Source organism: Falco punctatus (genome assembly GCF_963210335.1).
Source record: "Falco punctatus genome assembly, chromosome: 4".
Lineage (NCBI taxonomy): Eukaryota > Metazoa > Chordata > Aves > Falconiformes > Falconidae > Falco > Falco punctatus.
In genome coordinates this window covers 102,154,113-102,174,979 of record NC_137583.1, presented here as the reverse complement: position 1 = coordinate 102,174,979, position 20,867 = coordinate 102,154,113, and the positions used below count along the sequence as shown (strand labels likewise).

General features: G+C 37.8%; 1 long non-coding RNA gene across 1 annotated transcript in view; it reads left to right on the top strand.

Moving 5' to 3' along the window:
* LOC308063842 overlaps positions 1–20,595 on the top strand; it is a 98,462-nt gene extending 77,867 nt beyond the window's left edge. The window contains exon 2 of the long non-coding RNA XR_013928107.1: positions 3,448–20,595. This is a non-coding gene — a long non-coding RNA (uncharacterized lncRNA). The remainder of the gene's footprint in view (positions 1–3,447) is intronic.
* Positions 20,596–20,867: the final 272 nt, after the last annotated feature.

The following is a 20,867-nucleotide window of genomic DNA, read 5'->3' as shown; positions in this document are numbered from 1 at the left end:
TTGCAGTTCAGGACTTTTGTGAGTAAAGTTTGAAAGCAAAACTTGTTTCTTGACCCAGATGCTTGGACCTTAAGATTAGCTAAGTATCTTCATTGTTCACCTGTTGTTAAGAATCTGAATCACCTACAGAAAACAGTTTGTACTTAGAACTTAGTTCATACTTAGATATCATTCATAGTCAGTGCCTTCTCCTGAAAAATGCTTCTAAGGTTAGCTGATCAAACAGTGCATGCTTTGCTTTTAATACAAATTGAAATAAATTAGTAGCATGTGAAAATGATTGCTAGCAATTAAATCACTTCAAATAGCCAGGCACATTGTAAAATTGGGATAGCAGGTTTTCTGTGGTCATCTGTGGGAGACATATATTCATTTTTAATTGCACAATAGTACTTAAACCAGACCTTTGTCTGTTATACCTCGCATATTTCATACATCAGTGAGGATTTATTTGTTTGTTTAAAATAAGGAAAATGAATTGATGTTAATTTTCAATCTCATTGATTTGGCTTGGCGTGGAGGAAGAAAAGTAGGACTGAACATAAACTGCTTCTTTGTAATCCAATGCTTTTGCTGTATTTTCTATCTCTTTTTAAACATTGCTGCTGACATTTGTCAACCTACTGAACCCAAGGAAGTGAAACTTAGCAAACATAAAATAATTCAGATTCCTTAGCAATAAACATGCCTGCTACTGTTCTTTGCCACTAATGGGAAAAAGGGTAGAAGACCTTTAGACTGGAGTCTAGCTTGTCCACAAACTTTCCTCTTGTTCAAGGTTCTTACTCCATCCATTTCATCAAGCTTCACCCCTAAATTGGTGTGCAGATAATGGCACTGCGGGAAGGTTGGTTGGAGTTCTTGTTATTAAACTTTACTTACCCTGTGTACAGCTGCTGCAAAGAGAAACTCTGTTTTGCCTTTCTCAGCACCTTCCAGAAGCAGCTGCAGCCCCTGTGTTTAATTACTTTGCTATATTGGCAGAGTGATAGCTTTTCTGACTGTTTACAGGTGGTGAGGTAATTCTGTATGTATGGTTGTTTTCTCTGTATTTCTAGATAGTGTTTCCTCCTTTCAGTTGTTGAACATGTCTGCTCAACAACGTACAGCATCAGAGGAACACATGGTATCCCGGTTTGCTGGTTCTTTAGGCTGCATTGCACAGCTCTGTTGCAATACTGAGACCTGCCAAAATGATCCACAGCACTTTCACCCTGTGACCCCAGAAGGTGCTGTCACAGGAGAACTTGCTATCTCAGAGGGAAACAAGGGCACAGGTAAATCTTTAGGCTACTTTCACTTATACCGAGTCAAAATGCAAACACAATAGATTTCTCTGCACTGATTTCTTTCCAGCCCAAAGAGCTCTATGCTGACATAATGATTTGGCTGCCTGCTGAGAGATGTAATATCGGAAATATTCTCCCAATAGCTTTCTGCCCTAAAAGTTACCTTTTTCATTTCATTCATTTTTGTCATTATGCCACCCAACACAGAAGTAGGAAGGACAAGAGTAGGTTTTTAAGACGTTTCTTACTGCAGATGTGAAGCTCTTAGTGGCCCTTGTAAGTTAATACACATTTAAATACATGATGAGACCCTGAGTATCCCAGGAACAGCTGGTGTACTGGCTGCTAAAGGCTAATCTGATTGCAACTGAATACAGTGAAAAGGTATGACTCTCAACCCCCATGCTGCTCAAAATGTTCTGTTTCTATTCCTGCTATTATACTATTTTTTCCAAGATTGGGAAGATTAAAAGATGAACGAGATCTCAAAATTGAAAGGCAACATGTAGCTTTATGAAAATTAAATTTTTATTTCTTCCTGATAGAGTTAAAAATCATTAACCTCATATTTCTAATTCCATTCTCAGAGTTTCCAAATCTGTGTTATTGCTCATGAATTTTTGTTTAATAAAACATAAAAATCTTGTACTTCCTTCAGCTACAGTGATGCTTAGTTGTTTCTGTTGTCTGAAACTGAAATAATAAAAAGTAGAAACCATTTTTAGAAGATGAATTACTAGATACCTCTGGTAACCCAGCTAAACAAATTGCACTATATATTTCTTAAAAGCTTTGAGCTGTTTGATATAAATTTTTACTTTAAAAAAAAAAATCACAATTTGTTTAAACAATCGATGATACTTAACAATGGTATTTATTTTATACTTAGCAATTGTATTCAGGTAACACTCTTTGACTACTACTTCCTTTTATGGACTTTTCCTCAGGATGCATTCTTATATTAGTATTTCCCATGCTTATAGGGTAGGTCTGCAAGTCTTTAAGTGTTTTTAATATTTTTTGCCTGATTTTTTAACTGTTTTAAATGGAAGTTTTAAATCTTTTTGACATTTCTGCAAGTTTTTAATCAAAAGTATTTGACAAACTGTGTGACTAGTAGACATCATTATTTTTCTTTGATAAATTCATTATTCACAGAAAAAGATGACTGAATTCTTCACAAAGACTACTTTGTAGATAATACTAGAGAAAGGCAGAGAATTATTTGGGTGAACTTGGTGATCCTGAATGTTCATTAACAAGACAACATGAAGACCTGAACTGTTTCAAAGGGTTATATGTAAAATGGATCTCTAGGTTGCAGTGAGAAAATAATAGCAGTGTTATTTCATCACAAAAGGAAATACCACTGTAGGAAATGAGAAATCATGCAGACAAATGATAAGTCAAAGCAGGAATGCTTCACTGTAATGGAATGATGAGGCTGAATACATTTTGAAATATTTCTTTTTTTTTTTTTTTTCCCCAAATTGAACGTTGTGGTTACTGTTTCACAGGCAATACCACCAAAAAGACTGCACAGATTTTATCTGTATATAATTTGGAAATGCAAGCATTCACCACTTATTTTGCAGGCTTGAAAACATGAAAACAATCCAGTTTTCAGGTGTCTCCTAAAGGAATTTTTTTCCCCTGGTTACATACAGGGTTATCATGGCAAGGTGAATAACAAAAGTAATTTTAAGGTGATTAAATGTAGTACAACTGTCATGGAAACTAGGACAACAACCTGTTTTCTGGTTCATGATATGCAAAGCTTTTGTAAACCAAAAAAAAAAAAAATCCATATTTTATATATATATATATATATTTTTTTTTTTTTTTTTTTTTTTATGGTTGGACTTTCCAGTGGAATACAGCTGTGTGTTCAGTTTCTTCTGTACTTAGGACGATAGCATCTGATAAATGGAGAGAGCAAGAAAGGCAAATGATTGCCCTTCAGTCTCACCTCAGAACCCCTAGCCAGTGTCTGAAACATGAGTCTGTTACTCTACTAACATTTACAGGACTTAATGCAATATTTGGCATTATAATAGCTTAGTTTGAATAGTCAGTTTCAGATGTTTATTGTAACACTTGTGGAAAGATGTCAGTTGACATCTCTGTACAGTGAAGTCTTCTGCTAATTGGTCCACAGAAAATTTGCACCAGCTGATGTGAGGTCTCTGCAGTTGGAACCACCACCCTGATGAACTGCCTAAGGGCGCAAGAGGAAGATTCTCATTTCTCTGCCTGTAGCATCACTGGGATTAAAGGTACTGATAGTCACCATTGTGTAAAAATCTTCAGTGTGGATAAAAGGAGAACAACGCACTAAAACAAAAAGTACCAGAAATGGTATATGCCTTAACAAACCTGCTTTTTAAGTGAAAGCAGTTTGGCTTCAGTGTGAACAGTAGTAAATTATAGCACAAGACCCCTACAAGAATGTTGTAGTTAGCAGAAAGGTATTTGTACATGGATTTTTAAAGCCCAGGGAATTCAGAGTTAAGATTAAATTCACAAGCCATTGAACACATGAAAGTTTGAAAATTCATAGTTAAGGTCCACAGACTTACTTGGCTCATTCCCATAGATAAAAGCATCCTCCCAAAATTATTTTTTATCTATATTGTGTTAAACAGTCTTTTTGATCAAGCATTTTTAAATTACTTCAAGAAGTCAGCAAATCTGAAAAAAAGTTTTTACTTGTACTTCCACAGAAAATCCAGGAAGGGATCAGAATGTGTGTGTGTGTATGTATTTTTGGATGGCTTTTTGCTGTCCCTGAGCTGCTAATGAGCTAAAATTAGAATGTCAGGATGGGTTGCTGGGAACTAATCACTAATAAACTGGTTCTGTGCGTTTAGTTCTGACTGGTATGTCCATTGAATCATGGTGTATCTTGCTTTTTTGTAATGTTTTGCTGTGAGATGGCAAAAACTGAGGAAGAAATGTGGGCTTTCTTTTTTGTCTCATAAATTCTGAAAAAATGCCTGTCTTCGGATTCCTTTAAGGCACAGAATTTTGTAATAATTATAAAATTCTCTTTTCTACGTAAATAGAAGCTTAGGGGAATTTATATCTTAGCCCTTGCTTTGAAGCCCTTGACTTGGAGGTGTGGAGGAGTAGGGTGGCAAATTTTAGAATGAGGGCAAAATTAGTGATGATCATGAAAACTGTAGATGAGGCATTATTAATGCATAGTTTCCAGGAGTATATATGAATGAGGAATCTATTATGTGTATTGAAAATACAACTGTTATCATTGCATAAATAATTTATGCATTTAGCGGTGAGCTTTCCATTTCCAATTCCTGTGTGTTGTTTGAGTTACTAAGCCTGTACCTCTCATACAAATCCCAAAACAACAGAGGCACTGCAGAGTTCAGAGCAGAGCTTCCAGAAGCTTAAACAATGTCAAACTTCACTGATGCCCTTTCCAGTAATGTGGATCCTGCTACCTTTGCTTCTGGATACAAGTCAAATATAGATGCCTGTAGAAGTTATGCAAAAATACATTACTAGTGTTTGTTTTTAATCCTCTTTGTGACCTGGACAGCTTATGAACAAATTTGGAAGCTTAATTAAAATGATGCATTGAAACTTGTCACTAGATTTGAACACAGAGTGAAGAGGTAGTGACACTTTTGATTTGAAAACAAAGCAAGTTGGGAATTAGAGTGAAAAATAAAATCCTCTCTTTATGTGATGGTTCCCAGGGATTAAAATGAGCACACAGTGAAAATGTTTGGAGAAGTCTCCATTTTCCATTACTCCTGCTTGTGTATTGCAAACATTATTATAGGAGAACAGCAGGTAATGGCTCTAGGAAACAAATGGTTCACAGTTCTCTAAGCTAGCATCAGAGTATCCGTTGCACTACTGCTTGGTTGGTGAAGATGACCAAAGTGGTTTTAATAGCTCACAGAGATAACACTGTTTTGGTTTAGAATCAGCACAGAGTCATTCCCTGCTTATCTACAACAAGCATCTGTTTTAAGATTACAGTACTTTCTACAGAGCTGCAAAAATGTGTTGACATGTTGTGAGTTAAAAGGAGATAGAGCTCACAGTGCACCAGCACAAGATACTGCTCCTAACAAAGCCCAAAGCAAAGCTTGCTGTGACTTTCTATGTGAAGGATTCAGTCCCAGCTTACGAAACAAATACCATGAAAAGACAAGGAAGATAATATAAGGGCTGTGTAATAACCAAGTCATGAATCAAGTCACTAAGAACAAAGAGTCAGCCCCTGACCCTGGCCAGTCAGCCAGCCAACTGTTTGCCTGGAGGGAAGCAGTTCTTACCTGGGTTAAAGCCAAGACAGCCTTCTCCCGTGCCACTCCTTTTGAGGAAAAGGAAATGTAGATGTCAGTGTTAAGCTCTGTAGCCTCCATAATGAAGTGAAAGCAGGCACATCATGATGCAGTTTCTTTGGCTGTGAGAGCATATACAAAGATGACCCACAACCACCAGCTGCTTGAGATTGTCTTCCAGATGTATCTATGTATTCATACTCTTTTTTTCTAAAACAGGGATTTCTTACGTAATGTCATCAACTTAACATATGCAGAAACATGCATACACAGAGTTTACTATATGCTGAGGAAGGAAACATTCATTTTGTACTCTGTAATATCCAAGATCAACAATCATCATCTACTGCAGTTATAAATACCAGTTAAGGTTTTCCACTGTCTGATACCAGCTAGGACCTCCCATGCTTACCTTTCTACTGACATATTGCAATGCAATTTCTCTTTCTCTTGTGACATTGTAACAGAGTTAAGGTGTTGACCTGGCTAAAAGTAATCTTCAGGAGAAGGTTGTTGTTGTTCATAAAACTCCAGGTTAAATTTCATAGCATTTAAGAGCCTGGTAATTCATCTGTATTATTCCTACATATAGTTCCATATCCCATCAGCTCTATAGTTTACATTTCCATTTTTTTTAATCTTAAGGTCCAAAAAGACAACTGGGAGTGCCGGGAAAAATTCTCAGAGAAATTGTGTTTACCTCTTTTGGAGGGTTGTAGGAATATTGGAGAGATTTAGTAGTGCCTTTCAATCAATGCAGAAATAATCATCTTAGCATGATCAAATTTGATTATGTGCATATTTATTGTTGTATGATTTGAGACTGGGTATCTGCAGAGACATTTTGTTGGAGGTAAGCAGTAATGTGCCCTTTGTTAATAGGCTGTGTAATTTACATGGATCAGCTTCAGTGCGATTAAATAGGAAGCTGCTAGCAAATACTACCTGCCAGTTGTAGTTTTATCACATAAACATGCATAGTACAGAGATAACAGAAATCTCCTATATTTTTCTTTCTTTAGTCTTAAAGACTAAAGATATTGAAAATAAAATCCCCCCAAAATGCACTGTAACCTTTTTCCTGTTCACAACTGACTAATCTCTTCTCCCCCCCAGCCAGGCCTAGATGAGCTACCTAGTTATGTGTTATTTATCCCTTGGACTGAATTCCATGTGAGCCTTAAGACCCTCTTGTCCTTTTCCTCTTATGACTGAGGGTCTATGAAGACTGATGCATCTTGCAGAGAAGAACTGACAAAGTAGGACCTGCTGGTAGCTTGGCAGGTTGCTGCTGAGCAATCTGTGTCTCAGGCATCAGTGCTACACCCAGGAACTACCTTCACTTGTGATTCCCCTTTTGTTGTAGTTGGGAGTAATGGCTGCTCCTCAGGTTTTGGTACCTCCAATGAGGCAAGTTTGGCTTCCTGTGGTGAAGAGTGAATGAATGAGTATAAAGAGACACAGTTATGGTTGATGGCAGCCATATGAATAATGGCTTTTCTGGTGATTGCGGCCCCAGTCATGGTTTCTGAAATGCCTGACACAGAGTAAGTATCCTCATTATTTTCCTGTACAGGAAACAAAAGCTTTTTTCCTCCATAAGTGATAGAGAGGAACATAATTGAGAGAGATTAACATATTATTTGACTGAAGTTGGGGAAAAATGTTGTGAATAAGATTTCCTTATTACTTTCTTGGCTGAAAATCTACACAAGAAAATACCTTGACTTCATTCAGGCTTGCAAAATACTAGGTGCTCTTACTGAGGCTGCTACAAATGTTCTGTGAGATTTTCATGTTCTGATAAAGCAGTACAGATGTGAGGAGAGCAGACCATGTCCATCAGCAATGTGACAGAAGAGGAAAGGGGGGCAGTGTTTGGTTTCTTGAGGTTTGTTTCATATCAGTCTAGGGGTTCCACAGTCCTCCTGATGTGTCTGTGATGACTAACTATATAATCTAAAGTTTTAAGCAACTTAGCATATGGAATGGCAGACCTCTTACAGAAGGATGACCAGCAATATATAAAACCCATCTTAAATATGTTGTTTGAATCAAAACCACTTGCATGTAAGTGTTAGATGGATAATACAGCAAACTGCTGCTCTCTGCAAGTGTTAAACCAACCCTAGGAAATCTTGCACTGTTATGAAATGTTGTGATTTATATTGGTTATTAAGAAATATTAAAAATCTCCAACTATGCAAAAGTGCACTATAGCTGGAGGGGATCTGGAGATACTCATATAGTGAAGTGATCCTTTATGAGAAAAGCTCTTCTTTACTTGACAGCTGTGTTATTCACCCTATGATATGCTTCCAAAATATTTCAAGTTGTGGATTAGTTGCACTGTTTTAATTACTAAATGCAGGCTTTTTTAATCAACCATGCTTCTAATGCCTGAGGAATTTTCCCAATCCTCTGGTAAATGTTAAATCTTTGTTAGCAAAAGGCATTTAAATAATAGCTCAGTAGTCTGAGGGGCTAAAGAAAACCCATATAAAACAAAGATATATTTTCATTTTTCTAGTTCTGCATATGAAAAAAATGCTGATATGCCATAAACTATGTAGACTTCTGCCATTTTTCTAACCCTTGAGGAATGCAGTACAGAATGGACACTTGTTCTGTTACTAAAACTTCTTTTCAGCCTCACAAAGACTTGGCTTCCCAACCTGATGAAAACATTCTTAGGAGTTTATATATAGCACTGATTCTTTGAGCAGTATTGTTTGGTGACAATAATAACATTATTGTTTTAGTTTCTCAAAAGCTGTCTTCACAGTAGTAGTTGAATGGTAGCAGACTAAATGCCACAGTATGGTCCTATTTGTTGTACCATTTTCTTCTGCACTTATGGATATAGAAGATGCAGGTGGTGGTTTCACTAACCAAATGTAATTGTTTTGTAATATCCATAGGCATGAAAGTATTACTGCATGAAATACACCTTCACAAAATGTAAATACAGCTTTGTGCTATGTAAAATAGAATGAAAACAGTGGGTTTGGGAGCAAACTCCCAGCTGGTATTGATTAACTCAGTTTTGTTGAAGTCTTTCTTTTGTCATATACCACCATATGGTTTAAGGAAAATATTTTGGCACAGTCGTTTTATCCTGGCCCAGGATTCATCCACCTAGAGAATTTGACAGCGTCTTCAGTGATATGAAGTCAATATAGAAGTTGAACACTTTTCCCCCAAAACTGTCAGGGTGCTCTCATTTAGTAGTGGACTTCTTTTCACTGCAGTTTATACAATAGAGTATTTGAAGTGCTTTTAAGGATTATTTTTTCCAAACATTAAGTCTAAGCTTCCAGAGTGCCTTTAGATAGATAAGCAAAGAGAGTTCTTGACTTGCTCAAGCAGTTTAACTGCATATTTGCTTGGTATATGTTTGTGGTAACATAACTCATTCATGTAACAGTAATTCATAGATCAGGAGATCTCTAGGTTTCTAATTTACTGTTTAGCACCCATTCTTGTAAAGTGGCCATTTTGCCTACAGTTGTGAGAAAACCCCATTCTCCCAACCCCAGTTTTAGATTATGCTCAGAGGTGTAGCATAACCTCATGTAATTGATACAGTCCCTTGTGACATGTTATAAGAGACCATCTGGTAAAAGTGGAAGAATGAAGAAATGTAAGTAGCTGTTGATGTCAAGATAGTACTGATATGAATGTCATGCTCTGGCCAAATCCCAAATTAGAGCACAAAACACAGTCAGCTGAGATAGGTATGGTTTGAAGCAGCTTTCAAAATGTTAGCATCCTGTAGTGATGTGCAAAAAAAATCACTAGCTCACCAACTTTCAGAGGGACTGAGGATTCTCAGCACCTCTGAATGAGGCCCCTTCCTGAAGAATAATTCAGGGTGAAGTCAGAATGCATGAGGAAAGCTACTTTGCAGAAATCCCTCAGCAAGAACAGTGGTGCAGTTTACATCAGGCTCAGCCATACTTTCTCAGAAATCAAATTAAGTTAAAACCCAGGCTTTTGAAGATGTGGTCACATTCTTACAGCATTGCTCCAGAAACATTCAGACAAATCATATTGATAAAAAATGAGTTGTTCTTGCTTGATTGTGCTGAAAGATACAGGATGTGCACTGGCTAAAAATCACTGTAAGATGCTTAACACACTTGACCTCTTGGGAACAGAGCTATACTTGTATGTACAGCTGGTCAAAATTCCTTTTTTATAAATGTTGACTTGAGCATAAAAATATTGGAGCTTCTTGTCCAGAATATTCTCGGAAGGAGGGGAGAATTTGTTATTTAAAAGAAGAAAAGTTTTCTTAAAACTTTTTCTTAATAAAAGCTATGTTCTAAAAAAATGCATTCTACCCCTCCTCCCCTCCCCACCCCCCACCCACCCCCCCGCCCCCCATTTGCAAACATTCCTGGTTAATTAAAAATTCACTTTTTATCTTTGCTTTTGCTTTTTTATGGTATTCTGACTTGGAACACACTAAGTTCCTTGCCTATCCTAGTGATAATATTACCAGCAGTGCAAGTTAGAGCAGCCCACTGAGGGCAGTAACTTCTGCTACTTTTCACTTAGTGTTTAGAAACAACCCTGAGACCCAGAATGGTTGATGTTTTGCAGCTTCTTTGGCCTCACTCCTGTGCCAGTCTTCTAAGGGAGCAACTTGAAGCTTCATGTGCAAGTTTAGCATCCGTCTTGCATTATGCAATATTCTCTAGGAGGCTGCTGAGAGTCTCTTATATTGTTGAACAAGTTCAAAATATGACCCATAATGTTTGATGGTAATCTGTGTATGAGTGAGCTCAAGAACATTACTTGGAGTTCAGAAATGTTTTCACTTTGAGTTCAACAAATGCAGGCTCTGTCTCTTTAACACTCACTTTGTTCAAACTACCAAATGTTAGACAGTTTCTAATTTGGTACTAAATTGATCTTGTCAGTGGAAATAACCAAGAGCTTAACATGTTCAAATAGGACCTACCTTCCAGAGGTAAAACCTTGTAAGCATCAAAGAAATGAAACTCTAAGTCAGCTGTGGAGTACTGAAAGAGCAACTTACTGATGTAAATGTTATTTTCCACACTGCTCCATTTCCAACTAGAATAAGATGGCCACAAAAGGGCAGAAAGATATTTAAAAGGGATGTTGGAAGAGATACTCTTTTTCAGATGGAAGAGCCATGTGAATGGCCAGGCACCTAAAGCTGCATTCTTGTGGCCAAGGGGAGGGGAGAATACAAAAGCACCTTAGGGCAAAGAGCAGTCTCCATTTAGTGGCTAGTTTATAAAGGAAAAGCTTTTTAGATGCTCTTATTGTTAGAATGGTGGAAATAAGTGAGAGTGTTGAGATTAATATAGACCAGCTTCAGAAAGTTTCATCTGATGTTGAGATGGTAAGGTTAGTTGGAAGAACCTAGCAAGCCTATATTTCAATAGAAAAATACCTATGTAGTTTTGAAAAACTGGTCATTCACTTTGCTTTAATAAAACTGTGTAGTTACCTCCACTCTGCAGTCAGTAGTGAGATACGGTGGACTCAGTAATGTGCTTAGGAATAAAGCTGGCTTTCACCACAAACAGTTGGTACCATCATGAACATGACGTGTCTCTGTTCATGTTGGTCATAACTAAGTGATTTTTTCTCATTCAGTTTGGTAGAGGAGACAAGGAGAAAGCAGATGGAGATGATGTCAAAGTACAAAATTATGAAGATGACCTTAAGCATCTGTGTGTTCATTTTCTCTCCCTGTCACACAAATGTCAAAAATCTGAAAGGACAGGAATAGACTGAGATAGGGAGGGGAAGGCAGAAGGCAACTGCACATATATTCCTAAAGAAAATCAGCACGTTGAAGACAACTTGAGAAAATTTGATTTCAAATGATGTTGATAACTTGAGAAAATTCAATTTCAACTGATGTTGAAATCCTTATTTGTATTTTTTTTTATAGTCAAGCAATTGCTTTGTCTTCCTTATTCAAAAGCTATAAAAACCACTGAGTTTATTAATTGAGACTGGGAAAAAAAATCAAGAAAAAATAAAAAACTTCACCCTCAAACTGTCATATTGTCCACAGGTGACCTAGTGTAAATCCTCAAAAAACTCCAGTTTGACATACAACATGGCAGAGAAATAAACAGAATTAAATACAAGAATTCTCCAGTTCTAATGTGCCTTTAAGGGAATATTGCTCAAGTTATGCAACTCATTACCTTTTCTGTGTAATGGAAGAAGTATTTACCTACTTCAAAGGAACTTATGAATTGTATCCTGAGTCTGATTTTATGGTTGTGTAAATGGTAATTTTACCAATGAACATTTTGGCTGCTAAAAGGACAGATGAAAAAGCTGTTTTTTTCAAAATAGAGACTCTTGCAGGTGCAAAGCAGGAAGCATTAGTATTTCCTTAATAATTTTTGACACCACATAAAATTATATATAATGCCCATCTCTCTAGATTCCCCAGCCACTATTAATAATAATGATACAAATAAAAGCTGTTTTGTTTTGTCATGTTTGGAATCAGTAAATTGGGCTGTTAGCTCCATCTAGAAATTTTAAATATATATAACCTTAGTGTAGCAATATTGCTTTTGCTCTACCTTGACAATACTGTCTGGAATTGAAACAGAATTTGCCTAGAAATGCAATGTGAAGACATCAAAACAGAAGTCTGCATCTAATAAACAAGAATTAATGTGACGAGGTACTGAGTTCCTTATCATCTGGAAGGGAATAGCAAAACTTCTGCTGACCTGGAGGATGGCTTCAGACATCTGTCCATGTCTGGCAAATTAGAAATAAAAAAAAGATAATTCAACACATCCTCAAGCCTTAACAGTCTAAACTACCAGATCCTTGTCAATTTGCTGCTTTCTCTCTTTCCTGCAAACTTTTTTCCTTCTGGTTCTTTGTTGCCAACCATGCTTGCTTTTCTATGCCTGTTCTTTAGACATTTAGGATGGCATAAAAGGAAGACAACTACTCTGTGCTTGGAGGAGAGAGTTGTGTGTCTTGAAATGTTTTGCTTCAGATATATGATAGTCATTGCTCTGCCTCAAAGATTACTTTTGCTGTTGTTAGAACTGCTTTCTCCCTGGTGTCTTGGTATATTCCCTCTTGATGAAAATGTTAAAATTTGAAATTTAAAATGCTTCATTGCCCCAGACTTCCTGCCACTGGCATAGGAGGGAAGACAGTGTCAGTAAACCTGGTGCTTTTTTCAGTCAGGCTTTTTCAGCAAATCCAAACAAAATCACATAGGTCTCAATATAAAAAACTTCACAAGATTGCCAATTCCATCTCAAATCAATCTCAGTGCTAAAGGAAATTATTTGATTGCTTAGCACATATAAATTGTTATGAAGTATATTTGCAAAAGTTCGTAACTTCTGATGTATTTAGGAGCAAAAGTGATGGCCACAGTTCCCTTCCCTGCTTTTACTCCCTAATAGATAATCTAGTGCTACCAGACTGTGCTGTGCTGGCAGTCCTGGTACAGGATGGGGCCAGGCAGTTGTGCCATGACTTCAAGGAAAATAGGAGTCTACTCTAAATTTTTTTTAATCAAGAAGTTCAAAATGAAGATGAACAAAATAGAATCCCTTTCTCACACAAGCAGTTCAAATGCAGCTGATGGTTGCTTCACTTTTTGAGTTCTGAATGTCTTACACCATTGACCTTGATTAGAGATGTGAAAGCTTAATACCTTTCAAACAGCTGCAACTTCTGTCCTTACGTCAGAAGATAAAAATATTCTGCTCATTGTGTCTAATGCTGCCTGGTTACAGTAAAATCAGTGCTGAAATTAGGGATTCTGTTTTTTAGGTTACTAAAAATAAAAAATCTGATAAAATTACATCAGTTTTCTAAAGTCAAAATAAACACACTTGCATGGCAGAAAGTGACACATTTCCTTTAAAAGGTTTTTCTGGAATTCACCTTCTGTTCACACTGTCTGCCACACAGCATATACATCTCTTCCTGTTCATGTTATCTGTGGTTCACATGTGCATGGATAAAAGTAGTATCTTAAACAGCTTTTTATTTGTGTGCTAAACTCCACATAGGACCATATGTACCAAATCCTAAATGAAGTAATGGCAAAGTTTGCATGTGTTTTCCTCCTGCCTTTCTGTCTGTCTTGTAAACCAGCTATTTTTGCTCAGGTTTACCTGGCTACCATTCAAATCATCAAGCAGAAACTAGTTTTCTAAGGATTTACAAAGTACTAACCATTTGTGATACTAGACACTAAGGATTCACTGATTATACCACTAATTAAACAGAAATCTCTCTCCAAGATCTGTAAATAATTTGTTTTGTTATATGCCTGGTACAGTCTCTTTTTTTAGAAGAAAAGAATTGGAGTTTCTTCTAAATGCTACAAAGTCAAGGATAGAAAATACAATTAAAAATGACATTTTAATCATAATTGCTCTTTCAGATATGGTATGTAAAAGAAAAGATATATTTAGTAATGGATCACTTAACAGAAAAGGCTTAAAATGTCATTGCTAACTGTGTTTTCTACCTTTGCTTTGTGTGTAGATAACCACCTGTCCCATTTGCCACCTACATACTGATAGAACTTTAAGGTCCCTTCTCCAGGTGAAGGGATAATCCAGTGGTTAGACTGAAATTTGAATTTGATGAGCAGCTTTGCCATGGACCTGCATCTGATGACTTGCTGCAAATCCCGTATTGCCATATACAAGCAAAAGGCAGTAAATGCTCCAAAGTTTACATCATTTCTGGTGGTGTCTGGCTTGTGCAGACTTACCGGTCCTAGTTGGCTTTGTAGAACACCTTACCTAGAGACAGCCACTTCGAAATGGGAGAACATTCTGTCTGGGGAATCAGGCTAACTCAAGTCTGAAGTAAAACACACAAAATTACTTGCGCAGGGTCCTCAGTATCAACTGCTTGGTCTGCCTTTATTCCACTGTGCTTAGTGTGATTGACTCCTGGCTATGTTTCAGCATTTCATTTCCCTGACTGTATGTGCCATCTGCTTGCTAGATCAATCCTGAGATTTCACCTGAAATGGAATAACTAGGTCTCTTTCTGGACAAAATTAACAGCTACATAGGGTCTGAACAAAGATCATTTCACTGGTCGGGAGGGTCCTCTGGTATTGATCCTCCAACCAGGCTGGTCATCCACTGCCATTCCAGAAAGCATCATATTGGCACATGACCTCCTGCAGTAACATAGAGAGATTAATGTTTAGAGAACCTTTAAAAGGTTTTTAAGATGTCTCAACCCAAAAAAGGGACTACAAGGGACCTGAAGGAGAGGCGGGATCTTTGTAACAATATTCCTCAAGATCTCCCACATGAGATAGGAGAGTTCATCACTATGAGATATTGGTCACCTACAGGGATGTAGAGTGGCTTAGTCTAGAGGAGTCAGAAAACAGCAGTGTTTCACACTAAATGTGTTCTGTTCTAAGGTCTGAGGAGGGAAACTGCCATGTTGAGAACAGGACAGACAAGTATTGTGCATAGCATGAGCCATGTGCTAGAAATGCCTTTGACAGAGGAAAAATGGAGGTGTATGAAACAGCTGTGGAGCCAGGGTTTGCCTTAAGTGCCGTGCAGTGTGGAACTGACTGACAGGTGCTGGCTGTGGCAAGGCAAAAGCAGTGACAACATGAGCTGCTCTGGGCCCCTCGGCAAAAGCAGTGGGCTCATCCACAAGGTGGAAATCACAAAAAGAGGAAACTTACATGTTTTTGTTCCCCAGTGATAGAATGATTATTTCACTGTCAAGTGGGTTGTGAAGTGAGTAATTCATAGGCACTTAGACATTATAAAAGAGAGTTGTGTAAGCAAGTACTAGCTACACAGTTGATACCCATTGGCCCTTGGGTTGGCAAGACAGGTGTTTTAAATATTCTGCTAAACAAGGATGGATTTAAGCAAAAGCATAAGGTCAGAGTCCCCATTTTGGTACTTTTTTTCTCTTTATTTTGGCTCTAACTACATCTGTTGCACTGCTTCATCCTGCTAAACACATTTGAACAGTCAGGGCAACACTTCTTAAAAAAAGCCGGTTGTCATTTCAGAATAATTTCCTGACAGGAATGAAGCTAAATTGGTTAGAATTTTTTTTTTAGGGAACATCAGCATTTGGCAAATAAGGATGCATAAAAATAATTGAATATAATATACATTTTGCTAAAGCAGGCTTGAATAGTTCCTGCACTAAATTACATATGTGGATCCCACTGTTTCATGTGAGTTCATCTCAGCAGGGATGACTATGGAAATGCAAATTTACACTGCTGTTGAGTCCTTGCAGATTTTACTTTGTGTGTCAATAATTCGCTTAAGGATCTTGGAATGGTTTGCTTTCTTTCTTAACATTTAACAATTCAAACATTCTGCTCTCCAAATTAGATAAAATTATTTAAATTATAATGGTCTTTTCAGTGTCTGCCCTGGGCCTCTTCTTGCTTGCTGCAGGAGGTTCTAGGTTTCCCTGTTTCTCCTTTGTGCAATGTATGAGTATGTCCACCACTTCATCTAAAATATGGAGGGGACTTTTTCCAATAGTCCTTCAAAAAACAAAAAACAAAATGTTCGTTTCTTATATAATTTGTTTTACCAAAACCAGAGACAACCCATATTAGAATATTGCTGTTCATGCAAAATCCTAGTTATTCTGCCAACTGTCATTTTTACAAAGCTTCCTTCAAAACCACTGCAAGCTATGCCAATGTAATGACTGATGAAGCATTCCCTGTATGGAGGTGTTAGATATCGTTAGACTGACTGATGGAATTGTTAAAAGATAGCCAAGTTTTTGCCTGTGCAAGCTTTTTTCACCTTGTCTCACACTATCACAGCCATATTGAATGCAAGTCTGTAACTATCTAAAACTAGCAAACTCCTAATTGCATTAATCCTTTTACTAAAGAAGCAGCAGCAAATGACAAAGACTAGTCTGCTAAAAGTTGGGAAAAAATTAAATCTTCTAATAATATTGTCTTGCTTTCTTCTATTAGAAAAACCCAGCTTTTCTGCAAGCATCAGTAAGAAAAACACTTTCCTGTGAATTTCTTTGGTGATAACTTCACAGCCTAAATGCAAGGCTTTGCTCAAGCCTTACCAACAGTGGGGTCATTTAGAGGGGCTTTTGATATTGCAGGCTTTCTGGTATCTAATAAACACTGCACCTTTTTCCTCATGGGAGGCACTGGTAGCTTGAATTGAGCCAGCCTTCCTGGAACTAAGATAGGAGCTTACTGTCTCTGAGACTGCCGTCACTCTGCCATGCTTGCTTGAGCATATTACAGGGAACTGGATGGACTGGTAAGTGCAGCACTTAACAAGTCACATGAGGGTAGGTACCTTACTAACAAGGGTAGAAAACAGTGTTGCTTGTAGTTAGGCTAGTCAAAATTACATTTTGGGACATACCTCATTTTCAGGGGATCGTTAACTTTCTTCCAGTTTACTGATACATGCCTCTCTATCTGCCATCATTCAATTGTAGAACAAATTTAGGGATGTCTAAAAAAAAACCAAAACCAGTCACTCTGAAAAGTAAACTGCACTTGGATGAATTAATTTAAATTGGTCTTTCTGTTATCTCTGCTCTTTGGCTCTGTTTCTGAGGGCAAAGATTTTTGGCAGTCACAGTGAAAGGGATAGCACATTTTTGTGGCAGCACAGAAGGTGCTTTTAGCTTGAAACCAGTGGTACTCCTTGAAACGAGATACTCGTGGGAAATGTGCTTGGAGGCCCAACCAACTGAAGCATGCTGCTCTGGGCTCCATTAGCTGTGGCCGTGTTTTGTCGTAGGTCAAAGAACAAGAGGAAGTCTAGTACGATGGAATTTCTAGTCATCCCAAGAATAGAATTGGTTGGATGTTCTCCAGTCAAGCCTTTTTTTTTTTTTTTTTTTTTTTTTTCCAGAAAATGGTGACTCATCACATCTGGAATAATTTGTGGAACACTGTCAGTTTTAGGAAACTGATTGTGAACGACAAGGTTTTCATCATTTCACATTTGTTTGCCTGGCAGGAGGTTGTAGACCCCAGCAACAGTCACTTCTTCAGCACTATGGGATTTCTATGGGTTTTATACCTGCCAGGAACTCTCGCAGACATTTGGAGGCCAGAAGCCCAAGGAGCCTTTGGTCGACTTGGAGTTTGGCCCACTGTTGTACAGCTGAGAGCTCATGCTGGGGGCCCCTCTCAGGGCTTTAATGTAGATACTGTTGAAACTTTCCAGATATAAACTGGAGGGGTTTTTCTGAAAAAAAATAGCTATTTATGTTCATACAAGTCATTTACAGATACTCTGAGTGTAAAAGAGAGTCTACACATGTCTGTCTTAAATTGATCTAACTTTAAAATTAAAGAAAATTAAAACCCACCAGAAATTCTCAAATGCCAACATTTAATTCTGCCCAGAACAGTCTTCCTTCCATATTTGGGAGAAAGAAAGGTTGAAGCAATGTTTTCTGTTTTTTTCATGGTGGGTCATGTGGAAAGCAGGATTTAAATAAGCCAACTGAAAATCCTGCTCTGTGTAAAAACTCTACTCTGGACACCTTTGCCAGTGATCTGGAATGCTAATTTCCACATTCCCAGTCTACTGCCTCACCCATGGACTCTCAGAGTTTTGCCATTTCTGGCTCGTTGTTACCCTAGAAGCTGGGCATTAGGCGAGAGTCTGTTGTGGTCTCCAGTTTCAGTTTCTTCAACACTTGTTAAAAATCAGTCATTTTAGCTATTTGGAAACAAAATATTTGGGAACTTCCCATTTTCATGGGAAACTCTTGAAATTTCAATTTTTTTTATTCCAAAAGAGGAAGAAAAAAGTCTAGAATTTCCTACAGAGAAGAAATGGCAACATTTAATGTGGACTTTTAATGTGGTGTTCTCAGGAATATACATGCTAGTGACCACAGTATTGCAACCTTAGGAACAATGGGAGCTGGATAGAATAGCTGGAGGCAATCTGAAGTGTCTGTTTTCTGTGATGCCATTTTATTTTTATCCGGGAACAGCAGAGTGCTAATGCCTTGACAGCCAAAATCACAATAAGCTCTAGCTGTAATGAATGTAGAGGTGCAGACTTGCCTGTAAATCATAAGAGGTGTGAGTTTTAGATGCAGTCATCTGTACTGCCAAACCTTGCCCACGTGTTGTGCTGTTCTCACATTGGAATTTTTCAACTGTTATTTCTATTAAGAAATAGTATTGCTCGCCAAAATTACAGAAATGAATTTTTGGAAAAAGCAGAGCATTTTTGAAATCTCATGTCTGCCACTCCCTCCCCAACATGCCATTGTCACCTTTTCCTTCTATAAATGACTTGGAATAATTAGAGTTTTTTCACAAATCTGAAATTATCTGTTTATCACTGAGTGACACTATAGCTCTTCAATAGCATTTGTTAGCAGGGGGATGCTGATTAGCTGATCACCCACAGTTTCTTTCCTTTCTCAATCTTGGGAAATTATCCTGGTGAGATTAAAATGACACTGAATGTGCTGTTTTCTAAAGAACAGCCTTTTGGTTCCATGTAAGGAGAGTTGCCTCTTTTACTGTGCTGCCAAAGCTTTTCCTCTACACACACTTTCAAATTAGTATGAGTCATTTTTGCAGAGCTGAATATCTGTCCGCTGGTGAGGCTGCAGGTGTCAGTTGTTATTCCCAAGGTCCACTTCACATTCTGTGCTTGCTGTTGTGTTCCCCCAGCACTGCTCATGCCTTTTTGCTTGCTAGATTGAAACATGCATTCAGTTCTTGCTAGGCCTTTGTTGCAGGGAAGCATTGATCCTGGTCTTGTTCAGTAACCTCTGACACTAAAGGTGTCTGCATGTTCTCTTTGAAGCAACTGCAAGCTTCAAGGGGGAGGCCATCGTTTGCATTAGACCAGCTAAAACACTCGGAGAACAGAGACAAGTCTTCACGCACGCAAGCCTTTCTTCTGGTCTGAGGGAAAAGCAGCAGGCAAGCTCATGCTAATACCACTCAGCCATCACGACTACAAAACCACTATTACTATTTTATTGTAATGCTTTCTGTAAAAATGCCAGAGAAATAGCAAACAGAAAGCTGGGGTGGTGTACTTTAAATTATTAGTATTCTGCATGAGAAACAGTTCCTTAAACAAAAATAATTTTGTTTGGTATTTTTCCAAGATTTATACTTGCACAAATCTGACTCTAGAGTGAATACGATCGCTTAACAGGGTCACAAAAGTATTTATCAGCAGGCACCTTTAAGATTGCCTTCCTGTCTTTCACCTTGTTTCAGTTGCCAGGCCATATTCCCTCAGCTCTGCAGAGCTTTATTTTCCTTCCAGCCTGAAGGCTCGTTCTCTAGTGTCTATTCATATCCACAATAATGCCTTTATGTTTACAAAATATTAGGACCAAGCATGAGACTTCTCAGTTTGTAAATAAAACCAAAATCTATTGGACAGGCAAGGAAGCAAGAATTCATCATTTAAATCCCACATTAGAAACAGAGGGTATAAAAGGCTGCTTGAAACCGTATCCTGCATTAAAAAGAAAATAGAGCCTGTCACTCACTGGAATTAAAGTTTTTTTCTCTCTTGCAAGAAGTGGGCTTCAATGCATGAGTCCTATTAATTACATTTAACTTCAGCCATCTTAAGGCTTGCCCCTTAATCTACATGAATTATTTTAGTTCTGTCTGGAGACAGAGGAACAGAGGCAGGCAGCTCCTGAGACTAATTCAACCCACCTCTCCTATTAAAGAATGAATAGTCCTATCTGACTGTCTTGGATTGCCTTTCTTCAAGAAAGCTGAAGCTAGGTGAGATGAACCCTATTTCCCAAAGTGAAACCCTGGATTTTTCCCCATTCCTCCTTTCTATTAATTGATCTGTTTTTCTCAGAAGCGCTAAAGGAAAAAAAAGTGGTTATAGAATCAGTTGCTGGGATCCCTGCAGGATGATGCCTCTCTTCTTATTATATATACATATTAAAAAAAAAAAAAAGGCAAAAAAAAAGCTGCAGTGATATTGTACAATCTATGAAAAGTCCCATACATTTTGCAGAAATAAAATGCAAAGTATTCATCCCTAAATTGCAAAGGGTCCTAGAGCTGCAATAATCAACGCTTTATACAGCCAAAGCAGTGCTTTAGGAGACATGCTTTAAAGTGGAGCCAGGCTCAGTGGCTATACAATCCTATGTCTGGTAACTTTGATAAAGAGGGGAAAGTGTGGATCATTGTTCCAGAAGGAGGTTCAGATAGTTTAAACCTGAGAATCCTAGTGGT